Source organism: Bufo bufo, chromosome 1 (assembly GCF_905171765.1).
Source record: "Bufo bufo chromosome 1, aBufBuf1.1, whole genome shotgun sequence".
Taxonomy (NCBI): domain Eukaryota; kingdom Metazoa; phylum Chordata; class Amphibia; order Anura; family Bufonidae; genus Bufo; species Bufo bufo.
The window spans coordinates 816,321,990-816,334,312 of NC_053389.1; the positions used below are offsets into that span (position 1 = coordinate 816,321,990).

Below are 12,323 nucleotides of genomic sequence, written 5' to 3' on the forward strand. Positions count from 1 at the left end.
TTTTTATTTTTCGGGTGATTGTCTTTTGCGGGGGCTCATTTTTTAGCAGGATGAGACGACGTTTTCATTGGTGCCATTTTTTGATCACTCAATATGACGCATTTTGTAAAGCAAGGCGACCAGAAAATGGCGGTTCTGGTACGGTTTTTATTTATTTTATTTTTACAGCATTCCCCTCATCATGTGGTATTTTTATACAGCAGGTTGTTTACGGATGCGGCGATACTCAATGCGTCTATCATTTTTATTTTTATTTAGTTTTAGGACTCGTGCACACGACCGTTCCGTGCATTGGGGACCGCAATTTGCCGTCCCCAACGCATGGTCAACCTCCGTGCGTGCGGCGGCCCGGGATGGATCCAGACCCACTCAACTTGAATGGGTCCATGATCCGTCCACACCGCAAAAAAATAGAACATGTTCTTTTTTTTTTTTGCGGTGCGGAGGCACGGATAGAAAGACCGCGGAAGCGCTCCGTAGTGCTTCTGTTGGGGTTCAGTGCCTCCGTTCTGCACCGCAGCTCCGGATTCCGGACCCACTTTGGGGTACATAGAGCTTTTTGACCGCTTGGTATTACACTTTTTGTGAGGCAAGGTGACATAAAATGTCTGTTTTGGCATAGTTGTTATTTTTACAGCGTTCACCTGATGAGGTGTATCATGCGATATTTTTATAGAGCCGGTCGTTACGGACACGTCGATGCCTAAGATGTCTACTTTAGGGGGTTGTCCGGAATCAAGATTTTTGAAGGTCCCCCCCAGATGTTTTTAGGTATTTTTACACGTCGGCAGGGCTCCTACAGTCCCCCACTGATTGTTTACCTCTCTGTGAGCGGTATCTTCCCGCCTCACTGCTTTCTGGGTCCCAGCGCAGCATCGCGTTTCTCCTCCGTGCAGCCGCCCCCCTAATTCATATGCCGTCTCCCCCATAGTCACGCCCCTAAACGCCTCCTTCCTTGCTAAGAATGCGCCCTGCCCGGTGACATCACCGGACCAGAGGGGCGTGGCTTAGCGCAGTGTGTTGCCGCCTAGTTACTGCCCCTCCATGCGCTCAGAATAATTACTGAGGCTGATGGTGACGTCACCGGGCTCCCTGCGAAGCGGAAGAAGAGGCTTCGCTATGCAGAAAGGGACCCGGTACGTCACTGACTGCGACAGAAACTGCGTCAGAAATGTCTGGTAAGGGAAGGACAGGCACGGCCATTGTACACATACACCAATGTCCCCAATCCCCGACAACCCCTTTAATTACGGGAAAAGGGTGCGATTTTACTTTAATTTTTTATTATGTAAAATACTTTATTATTTTTTTTACTTTGTTTTAATAAATTTTTTGTCCCACTATTGGACTAACTTTTGGGGGTCTGCTTCCCTGTACAATGCATTACAATACATCTGTAAGTGTATTACACGGTGTAAGGGCTCATGCACACGGCCAGAAAACGGATCCGCAAAAATTATAGCATGAGATCCATGTGCATTCCGTATTTTGCGAGGCACAGCAGCCGGCCCCTAATAGAACAGGACTATCCTTGTTGGTAATGCGGACAATAATAGGACATGTTCTATTTGTTTGCGGAACGGACATACGTAAACGTACGTTTTTTTTTGGCGGACCAATTGCAATGAATGGTTCCGCATTCGGTCCACAACAAAAAAAATGGAACGGACACGGAAAGAAAATACGTTCATGTGCACAAACCCTAATACACTTACAGCCTGCTTGTGAGACCCCGGGGGCTGCGCGATGCCTATGGAAGGCACCCCCCCCCCTTCACTAACCCCGCTGACCGCGGCATACAAGCAGCGCATGCAGCATATGCACGAACATATCAACCCCGGTCTTATAGCAGCCGCGTTACTTATCCCTCTGCCATAGGACATCCCTAGATAATACAGGCTTAACCCATTAGCTCAAAGGAAAAAGAAGTATAGGAAATAGCTCACCCACTCGCATCCACTATGAGGTGCTCTAGTCTATATGTGAACCACCCTTCACGGCTGAAAAATACATAAAATGTTGGAAGACTGGCACTCTCAACATATGGAGTCGTAGGTTTAATTGCAGATCACAAAGTTTATTATGGGTACATAAAAGGTTAAAAAATAAATAAATAAAATGTGCAAATCAATACACTATTAATAAATGATCACAGTCTGGTATCAATAATGACAAATGTATCAAGATGAAAAGTTCACTTTGTCAATGTTGCAGATCCTTGAAAAAAACGGCAACAAAAAAAGGAACCTCCCTCTTGTTCGTGATAAAGAAGATCCAATATTTAGATGTTTCAATTATATTGAGCTTTGAATATGATGTTTCTTTTTATATCACAAACAGGCTATAAAATTCGGCAGTTCAATATATATTTTTAGTAACATCCGCTCTGTGGGTATACTTTAATGAAAATCAGTCCCTTTGATGTTTCAGGGTATATGAAATACCAACCCGCTGTGCGGGCTTATCTTTATGTTGGTCCGACACTCTGAGACAGTGTGTGAGTGACAACCCACTATGTGGGCTTACCTTCTCCTTTGTGTCGGACAGTCACCCAAGTATTTTCGCAGCTGTTGGGAGCCGGCGTCCCAGCTGGTCCTCAGTCAGCGTTCCTCGTGGAGTCGGAGACAAAAATCGTCGCTCCGGAAGTGACGTAGCGGCACTTGGGATTTTTTTCTTTTGTATTTTCTTCTGCCAGTTACCTGTGGCTCAAGTTTCGTTGCATCCAATCGGGGTTACAGTGCACTGTTGTCCCGCAGAATGTTATAGATATCTTCTTATATCTGGGTCATATATAGATCTTTGTTCAGATCGCAGGAAACCAAACGCGTTTCGAGGACGTCTCTCCTCTTCTTCAGTGGTAATGACCCTACTCCATATTTGGTTGGTTTTTATACTTCTAGTTGGAGATTCCAAAAATCAGACATGGAGTATTTATCAGCATCATTTTATTCGATTCTAAATACATTGGATGTCATTTTTTCTTTTTCCATATATATCTTTACCATTTTTTCTCATCTAGTATTTCATAAATGGTATTATTTTTCAATTTTTCTACTTGCGTTTTTATTGCGTTTTCAGTGCGTGTTTTATTTGGCACATGCGTTTTTTTGACAGAAGCTGCAGATCTTCTCAAAATATAAGGTCCTTCAAGGATTTTATTGCAGCAGCTTTAATTAAGCTTTTATGGTGATTTTTATCGCCCATTCTTGAAAGCCATATCTAATTAGTCCATTTGTCATCTTTCACCATGTGTTATGTAATATTCAACATCATAAACACATATAGTTTTATATTATAAGAATCAATCCTATTATAAAAAGTATATATTTTATAAAAAAGGGTATATTATATAAAATGTAAACTGCATATATTATAATTCCCCTAAAATGTGACGTCCTATTCGGATTGTTCAGAGTATAATGGATATTGTACAAATATTTATCCAATTATTAATATTATGTGGGTTTGGCCACCAATCCACAGGATATAGGAGTTCATTCAGTTTTATGGCAATGGTTCTTCTTGGGATTATACGTTGTTTTCTAGATATACAATATTGGATACTCAGCTAAAGTGTAAATCAAAGAAATTTCCTAGAGCCGAAATAAGCCCAGAAATGATGGCCTTCCAAAAAAATGTGGAAACAGATCTAGAACGGATGAAAGAAAAAAATTGCAACAGAAACAACTTAACTAGAGGAGAATTTAAAGCCCTACAGGAACTCCAGAAAGAAAACAACATAATTATACGACCTGCTGATAAGGGCGGCGCAATAGTTATTTGGGGTCAAGAACAATACCATAATGAATGTATGAAACAACTTACAGACCAGTCCACATATAAATTGATTAAAGTTGACCCTTTGACAACATTTAGAGCCTCTTTATTAGAATATTGCGACAGAGGATTACAGCAGGGAATCCTTCAAGAGTACGAATATAAATTTATTATGGGCACACCGGGGAGATTGCCAATATTTTACTGTTTACCAAAAGTACATAAGGACTTGACCAATCCCCCCGGTCGCCCTATCATATCAGGAATAGGTTCCCTGACATCCAATCTGTCGCAGTATTTGGATACTTTACTTCAGCCCCTTGTTAAAAAATCTATGTCTCATATTAGAGACACAACACAAATAATTAAAGAATTAGAAGGTTTGGACGTCCAACCAGAATGGATTATAAATACATTGGACGTCCAATCACTATATACCGTAATAGATCACAAGCAGGGAGTTGAGGCCCTCAAAAATCAACTAAAAGAAGACAACACCCTTAAATTAGAACAGATAGATTTTATTGTGGAGGGAGTGGATTATATTTTGCGCCACAACTATTTCATGTTTGAGGAAGACTTTTATTTACAGTTGAGGGGCACCGCCATGGGGACCAGGTTCGCCCCCAGTTACGCCAATTTATTTTTGGCCCAGTGGGAACGGGAAACCATTGGTCCCAAGCTGGGGGAGGACCTGGTCCTATGGCGACGTTATATAGATGATATTATTTTTATTTGGCGCAAAGATGAGATCAGCTTATCGAAATTTCTGGAAGATTTAAATGACAACAAATATAATCTGCGCTTTACGGCTGGACTAAATACAGAAAAAATAGATTTTTTAGATATTCAGATCATCAAGAAAGAAAACAAATATGTTTGTAATACCTATCACAAACCCACAGCAAAAAATGGGTTCATCCTTTTCTCAAGTTGTCACTTGCCAAATTGGCTTATGAATATTCCTTTCGGGCAGTTTCGACGTATTAAAAGAAACTGTACGGAAGAAACCCAATTTGAAAAAGAAGCCTCTACAATGAAAATACAGTTTAAAGAAAAACTCTACCCAGAAAAATTATTGGGTGAGGCATTAGACAAAGTGAGAAAATTGGACAGAACCACCTTTTTTGATGACACTAAAGCGCAGAAATTAAACCAAAACTCGGAATTTAGGATGATCCTACCGTATAACGCTTGCTCCAAACAGATAACTGGAATCATAAAACGTCATTGGCACCATTTCCTCCATGACAAGATCATTGGCCCACTACTTCCAGCAAATCCCCTCATAACTTATACCAAAGCGCCTAATTTAGGCATTCAGATAGCGCCAACCGTTAAAAGAAAGCAGAAGAAAATAAATCAAACCTGGTTAAAACCAGATGGTTTTTTTAGATGTGGATCCTGTATGGGATGCAAAAAAACTAAATTTCCCAAAAAAACAGAAAAAATCTCCTCAACTCAGAATACATTTTCGATGGAGATTAAAGGTTTCTTGACGTGCAACTCCTCCAGCGTGGTCTATCTGATCCAGTGCCCATGTAATAAACAATATATTGGGAGGACCAAACGACAATTAAAGGTACGCATGTCCGAACATCTTAACAACATAGCCAAAGGCTGTGAAAACAATGCTTTATCAAGGCATTTCAAAGAAATTCATAATAAAGATGGTGGAGGCCTTTCTTTCCTAGCACTGGAGCAGATAGATCATGACTGGAGAGGCGGTAATCACATTGAAAAAATGTCAAGGGCAGAATCGAAACGAATTTACGAGTTTGGGAGCCTTATACCTAGAGGATTAAATGCAGATCTGGAGATTTTTGGCTTTCTTTAAGACTATGGGTCATATGTTTCTCTCTGACAGGGACTCGCATGCTTAACTGTTAATCAGTGCTGCGGCTCTCTCTCGGAGACAAACATGTGTACCCCTTTCCTTATCCAATATTGTATATCTAGAAAACAACGTATAATCCCAAGAAGAACCATTGCCATAAAACTGAATGAACTCCTATATCCTGTGGATTGGTGGCCAAACCCACATAATATTAATAATTGGATAAATATTTGTACAATATCCATTATACTCTGAACAATCCGAATAGGACGTCACATTTTAGGGGAATTATAATATATGCAGTTTACATTTTATATAATATACCCTTTTTTATAAAATATATACTTTTTATAATAGGATTGATTCTTATAATATAAAACTATATGTGTTTATGATGTTGAATATTACATAACACATGGTGAAAGATGACAAATGGACTAATTAGATATGGCTTTCAAGAATGGGCGATAAAAATCACCATAAAAGCTTAATTAAAGCTGCTGCAATAAAATCCTTGAAGGACCTTATATTTTGAGAAGATCTGCAGCTTCTGTCAAAAAAACGCATGTGCCAAATAAAACACGCACTGAAAACGCAATAAAAACGCAAGTAGAAAAATTGAAAAATAATACCATTTATGAAATACTAGATGAGAAAAAATGGTAAAGATATATATGGAAAAAGAAAAAATGACATCCAATGTATTTAGAATCGAATAAAATGATGCTGATAAATACTCCATGTCTGATTTTTGGAATCTCCAACTAGAAGTATAAAAACCAACCAAATATGGAGTAGGGTCATTACCACTGAAGAAGAGGAGAGACGTCCTCGAAACGCGTTTGGTTTCCTGCGATCTGAACAAAGATCTATATATGACCCAGATATAAGAAGATATCTATAACATTCTGCGGGACAACAGTGCACTGTAACCCCGATTGGATGCAACGAAACTTGAGCCACAGGTAACTGGCAGAAGAAAATACAAAAGAAAAAAATCCCAAGTGCCGCTACGTCACTTCCGGAGCGACGATTTTTGTCTCCGACTCCACGAGGAACGCTGACTGAGGACCAGCCGGGACGCCGGCTCCCAACAGCTGCGAAAATACTTGGGTGACTGTCCGACACAAAGGAGAAGGTAAGCCCACATAGTGGGTTGTCACTCACACACTGTCTCAGAGTGTCGGACCAACATAAAGATAAGCCCGCACAGCGGGTTGGTATTTCATATACCCTGAAACATCAAAGGGACTGATTTTCATTAAAGTATACCCACAGAGCGGATGTTACTAAAAATATATATTGAACTGCCGAATTTTATAGCCTGTTTGTGATATAAAAAGAAACATCATATTCAAAGCTCAATATAATTGAAACATCTAAATATTGGATCTTCTTTATCACGAACAAGAGGGAGGTTCCTTTTTTTGTTGCCGTTTTTTTCAAGGATCTGCAACATTGACAAAGTGAACTTTTCATCTTGATACATTTGTCATTATTGATACCAGACTGTGATCATTTATTAATAGTGTATTGATTTGCACATTTTATTTATTTATTTTTTAACCTTTTATGTACCCATAATAAACTTTGTGATCTGCAATTAAACCTACGACTCCATATGTTGAGAGTGCCAGTCTTCCAACATTTTATGTATTTAACCCATTAGCTGCCAGGGATATACAATAGTAACACAGTACTGGAGGAACACAGCTTTCCAGTGCCCTCTGGTGGTGAACCTCATGTAAGTGCGCTCCTGGAGAAAAAAAGGATTTCTCAAAACTGGTGTAAAGGAAAACTGACTTATTTGTCCACAGCAACCAATCAGATTCCTCCTTTCATTTTCCAAAGGAGCTGTGAAAAATATAAGGAGGAATCTGATTGCCAGTCTTTAATTTTTATAAATCTCCCCTAATGATGTAAAGACCAAAAGAATAAAAAGAATAAAAAAAGAAACAGCCCTAAGTAATTGATAATTAGGAAAAGAAGCAAACAAAGCAAACAGACGAGCGCTGGTACGGAGATATTCCAGGCATAGTGCAGTAGTATATATATACACTGCTCAAAAAAATAAAGGGAACACTTAAACAACACAATGTAACTCCAAGTCAATCACACTTCTGTGAAATCAAACTGTCCACTTAGGAAGCAACACTGAGTGACAATCAATTCCACATGCTGTTGTGCAAATGGGATAGACAACAGGTGGAAATTATAGGCAATTAGCAAGACACCCCCAATAAAGGAGTGGTTCTGCAGGTGGTGATCACAGACCACTTCTCAGTTCCTATGCTTCCTGGCTGATGTTTTGGTCACTTTTGAATGCTGGCGGTGCTTTCACTCTAGTGGTAGCATGAGACGGAGTCTACAACCCACACAAGTGGCTCAGGTAGTGCAGCTTATCCAGGATGGCACATCAATGCGAGCTGTGGCAAGAAGGTTTGCTGTGTCTGTCAGTGTAGTGTCCAGAGCATGGAGGCGCTACCAGGAGACAGGCCAGTACATCAGGAGACGCGGAGGAGGCCGTAGGAGGGCAACAACCCAGCAGCAGGACCGCTACCTCCGCCTTTGTGCAAGGAGGAACAGGAGGAGCACTGCCAGAGCCCTGCAAAATGACCTCAGCAGGCCACAAATGTGCATGTGTCTGCTCAAACGGTCAGAAACAGACTCCATGAGGGTGATATGAGGGCCCGACGTCCACAGGTGGGGGTTGTGCTTACAGCCCAACACCGTGCAGGACGTTTGGCATTTGCCAGAGAACACCAAGATTGGCAAATTCGCCACTGGCGCCCTGTGCTCTTAAACAGATGAAAGCAAGTTCACACTGAGCACATGTGACAGACGTGACAGAGTCTGGAGACGCCATGGAGAACGTTCTGCTGCCTGCAAATCCTCCAGCATGACCGATTTGGCATTGGGTCAGTAATGGTGTGGGGTGGCATTTCTTTGGAGGGCCGCACAGCCCTCCATGTGCTCGCCAGAGGTAGCCTGACTGCCATTAGGTACCGAGATGAGATCCTCTGACCCCTTGTGAGACCATATGCTGGTGCGGTTAGCCCTGGGTTCCTCCTAATGGAAGACAATGCTAGACCTCATGTGGCTGGAGTGTGTCAGCAGTTCCTGCAAGACGAAGGCATTGATGCTATGGACTGGCCCGCCCGTTCCCCAGGCCTGAATCCAATTGATCACATCTGGGACATCATGTCTCGCTCTATCCACCAACGTCACGTTGCACCACAGACTGTCCAGGAGTTGGCAGATGCTTTAGTCCAGGTCTGGGAGGAGATCCCTCAGGAGACCGTCCGCCACCTCATCAGGAGCATGCACAGGCGTTGTAGGGAGGTCATACAGGCATGTGGAGGCCACACACACTACTGAGCCTCATTTTGACTTGTTTTAAGGACATTACATCAAAGTTGGATCAGCCTGTAGTGTGTTTTTCCACTTTAATTTGGAGTGTGACTCCAAATCCAGACCTCCATGGGTTAAAAAATTTGATTTACATTTTTTTATTTCTGTGTGATTTTGTTGTCAGCACATTCAACTATGTAAAGAACAAAGTATTTCAGAAGAATATTTAATTAATTCCGATCCTGGATGTTATTTTTGTGTCCCCTTTATTTTTTTGAGCAGTGTATAATATCTCCATATAGTGCTCCAGTATACTGCAATATGGTGCCCACATATTACCTCCATACTGTGCTAATCACGGCACCATAGTTTTCTAACAATATCTATATGCAGTGCCCAAATAATTCCGCCCTACATGTCTCAGATTACTGCCATACAAGGCTACAATACCTGCTATGCTGTCCTCCTCATTACCATAGAAGTGACGCACCCCTGTACATGACGGAGACCCCAGAGCGCTGCTTGTCTGTACTAATGTGGATGTATTAACCACTCTGCCATTCAACCGGAACCACCACCGCTTTCTGCTGCTTAAAATATAGGCGTCTAATTGTGTGCAAGGAATACAGTGTATAATGTCCCTATAGTACAGTGTATAATGTCCCTATAGTACAATGTATAATGTCCCTATAGTACAGTGTATAATGTCCCTATAGTACAGTGTATAATGTCCCTATAGTACAGTGTATAATGTCCCTATAGTACAATGTATAATGTCCCTATAGTACAGTGTATAATGTCCCTATAGTACAATGTATAATGTCCCTATAGTAGAGTGTATAATGTCCCTATAGTACAGTGTATAATGTCCCTATAGTACAGTGTATAATGTCCCTATAGTACAATGTATAATGTCCCTATAGTACAGTGTATAATGTCCCTATAGTACAATGTATAATGTCCCTATAGTAGAGTGTATAATGTCCCTATAGTACAATGTATAATGTCCCTATAGTACAATGTATAATGTCCCTATAGTACAATGTATAATGTCCCTATAGTACAATGTATAATGTCCCTATAGTACAGTGTATAATGTCCCTATAGTACGGTGTATAATGTCCCTATAGTAGAGTGTATAATGTCCCTATAGTACAATGTATAATGTCCCTATAGTACAGTGTATAATGTCCCTATAGTACGGTGTATAATGTCCCTATAGTAGAGTGTATAATGTCCCTATAGTACAGTGTATAATATCCCTATAGTACAGTGTATAATGTCCCTATAGTACAGTGTATAATGTCCCTATAGTACAATGTATAATGTCCCTATAGTACAGTGTATAATGTCCCTATAGTACGGTGTATAATGTCCCTATAGTAGAGTGTATAATGTCCCTATAGTACAGTGTATAATGTCCCTATAGTACAGTGTATAATGTCCCTATAGTACAGTGTATAATGTCCCTATAGTACAGTGTATAATGTCCCTATAGTAGAGTGTATAATGTCCCTATAGTACAATGTATAATGTCCCTATAGTACAGTGTATAATGTCCCTATAGTACAGTGTATAATGTCCCTATAGTACAATGTATAATGTCCCTATAGTACAATGTATAATGTCCCTATAGTACAGTGTATAATGTCCCTATAGTACAGTGTATAATGTCCCTATAGTACGGTGTATAATGTCCCTATAGTAGAGTGTATAATGTCCCTATAGTACAATGTATAATGTCCCTATAGTACAGTGTATAATGTCCCTATAGTACGGTGTATAATGTCCCTATAGTAGAGTGTATAATGTCCCTATAGTACAGTGTATAATATCCCTATAGTACAGTGTATAATGTCCCTATAGTACAGTGTATAATGTCCCTATAGTACAATGTATAATGTCCCTATAGTACAGTGTATAATGTCCCTATAGTAGAGTGTATAATGTCCCTATAGTACAATGTATAATGTCCCTATAGTACAGTGTATAATGTCCCTATAGTACAATGTATAATGTCCCTATAGTACAGTGTATAATGTCCCTATAGTACAGTGTATAATGTCCCTATAGTACAGTGTATAATGTCCCTATAGTACAGTGTATAATGTCCCTATAGTACAATGTATAATGTCCCTATAGTACAGTGTATAATGTCCCTATAGTAGAGTGTATAATGTCCCTATAGTACAATGTATAATGTCCCTATAGTAGAGTGTATAATGTCCCTATAGTACAATGTATAATGTCCCTATAGTACAGTGTATAATGTCCCTATAGTACAGTGTATAATGTCCCTATAGTACAGTGTATAATGTCCCTATAGTACAATGTATAATGTCCCTATAGTACAGTGTATAATGTCCCTATAGTAGAGTGTATAATGTCCCTATAGTACAATGTATAATGTCCCTATAGTACAGTGTATAATGTCCCTATAGTACAATGTATAATGTCCCTATAGTACAGTGTATAATGTCCCTATAGTACAGTGTATAATGTCCCTATAGTACAATGTATAATGTCCCTATAGTACAGTGTATAATGTCCCTATAATACAGTGTATAATGTCCCTATAGTACAACGTATAATGTCCCTATAGTACAGTGTATAATGTCCCTATAGTACAGTGTATAATGTCCCTATAGTACAGTGTATAATGTCCCTATAGTACAGTGTATAATGTCCCTATAGTACAATGTATAATGTCCCTATAGTACAGTGTATAATGTCCCTATAGTAGAGTGTATAATGTCCCTATAGTACAATGTATAATGTCCCTATAGTAGAGTGTATAATGTCCCTATAGTACAATGTATAATGTCCCTATAGTACAGTGTATAATGTCCCTATAGTACAGTGTATAATGTCCCTATAGTACAGTGTATAATGTCCCTATAGTACAGTGTATAATGTCCCTATAGTACAATGTATAATGTCCCTATAGTACAGTGTATAATGTCCCTATAGTAGAGTGTATAATGTCCCTATAGTACAATGTATAATGTCCCTATAGTACAGTGTATAATGTCCCTATAGTAGAGTGTATAATGTCCCTATAGTACAATGTATAATGTCCCTATAGTACAGTGTATAATGTCCCTATAGTACAATGTATAATGTCCCTATAGTACAGTGTATAATGTCCCTATAGTACAGTGTATAATGTCCCTATAGTACAATGTATAATGTCCCTATAGTACAGTGTATAATGTCCCTATAATACAGTGTATAATGTCCCTATAGTACAACGTATAATGTCCCTATAGTACAGTGTATAATGTCCCTATAGTACAGTGTATAGTGTCCCTATAATACAGTGTACAGGGAGTGCAGAATTATTAGGCAAGTTGTATTT

General features: G+C 39.6%; 1 protein-coding gene across 2 annotated transcripts in view; it reads left to right on the plus strand.

Annotated features, from left to right (window-relative positions):
- LOC120986624 overlaps positions 1-12,323 on the plus strand; it is a 128,240-nt gene that overhangs the window by 16,149 nt on the left and 99,768 nt on the right. The window lies entirely within an intron of this gene.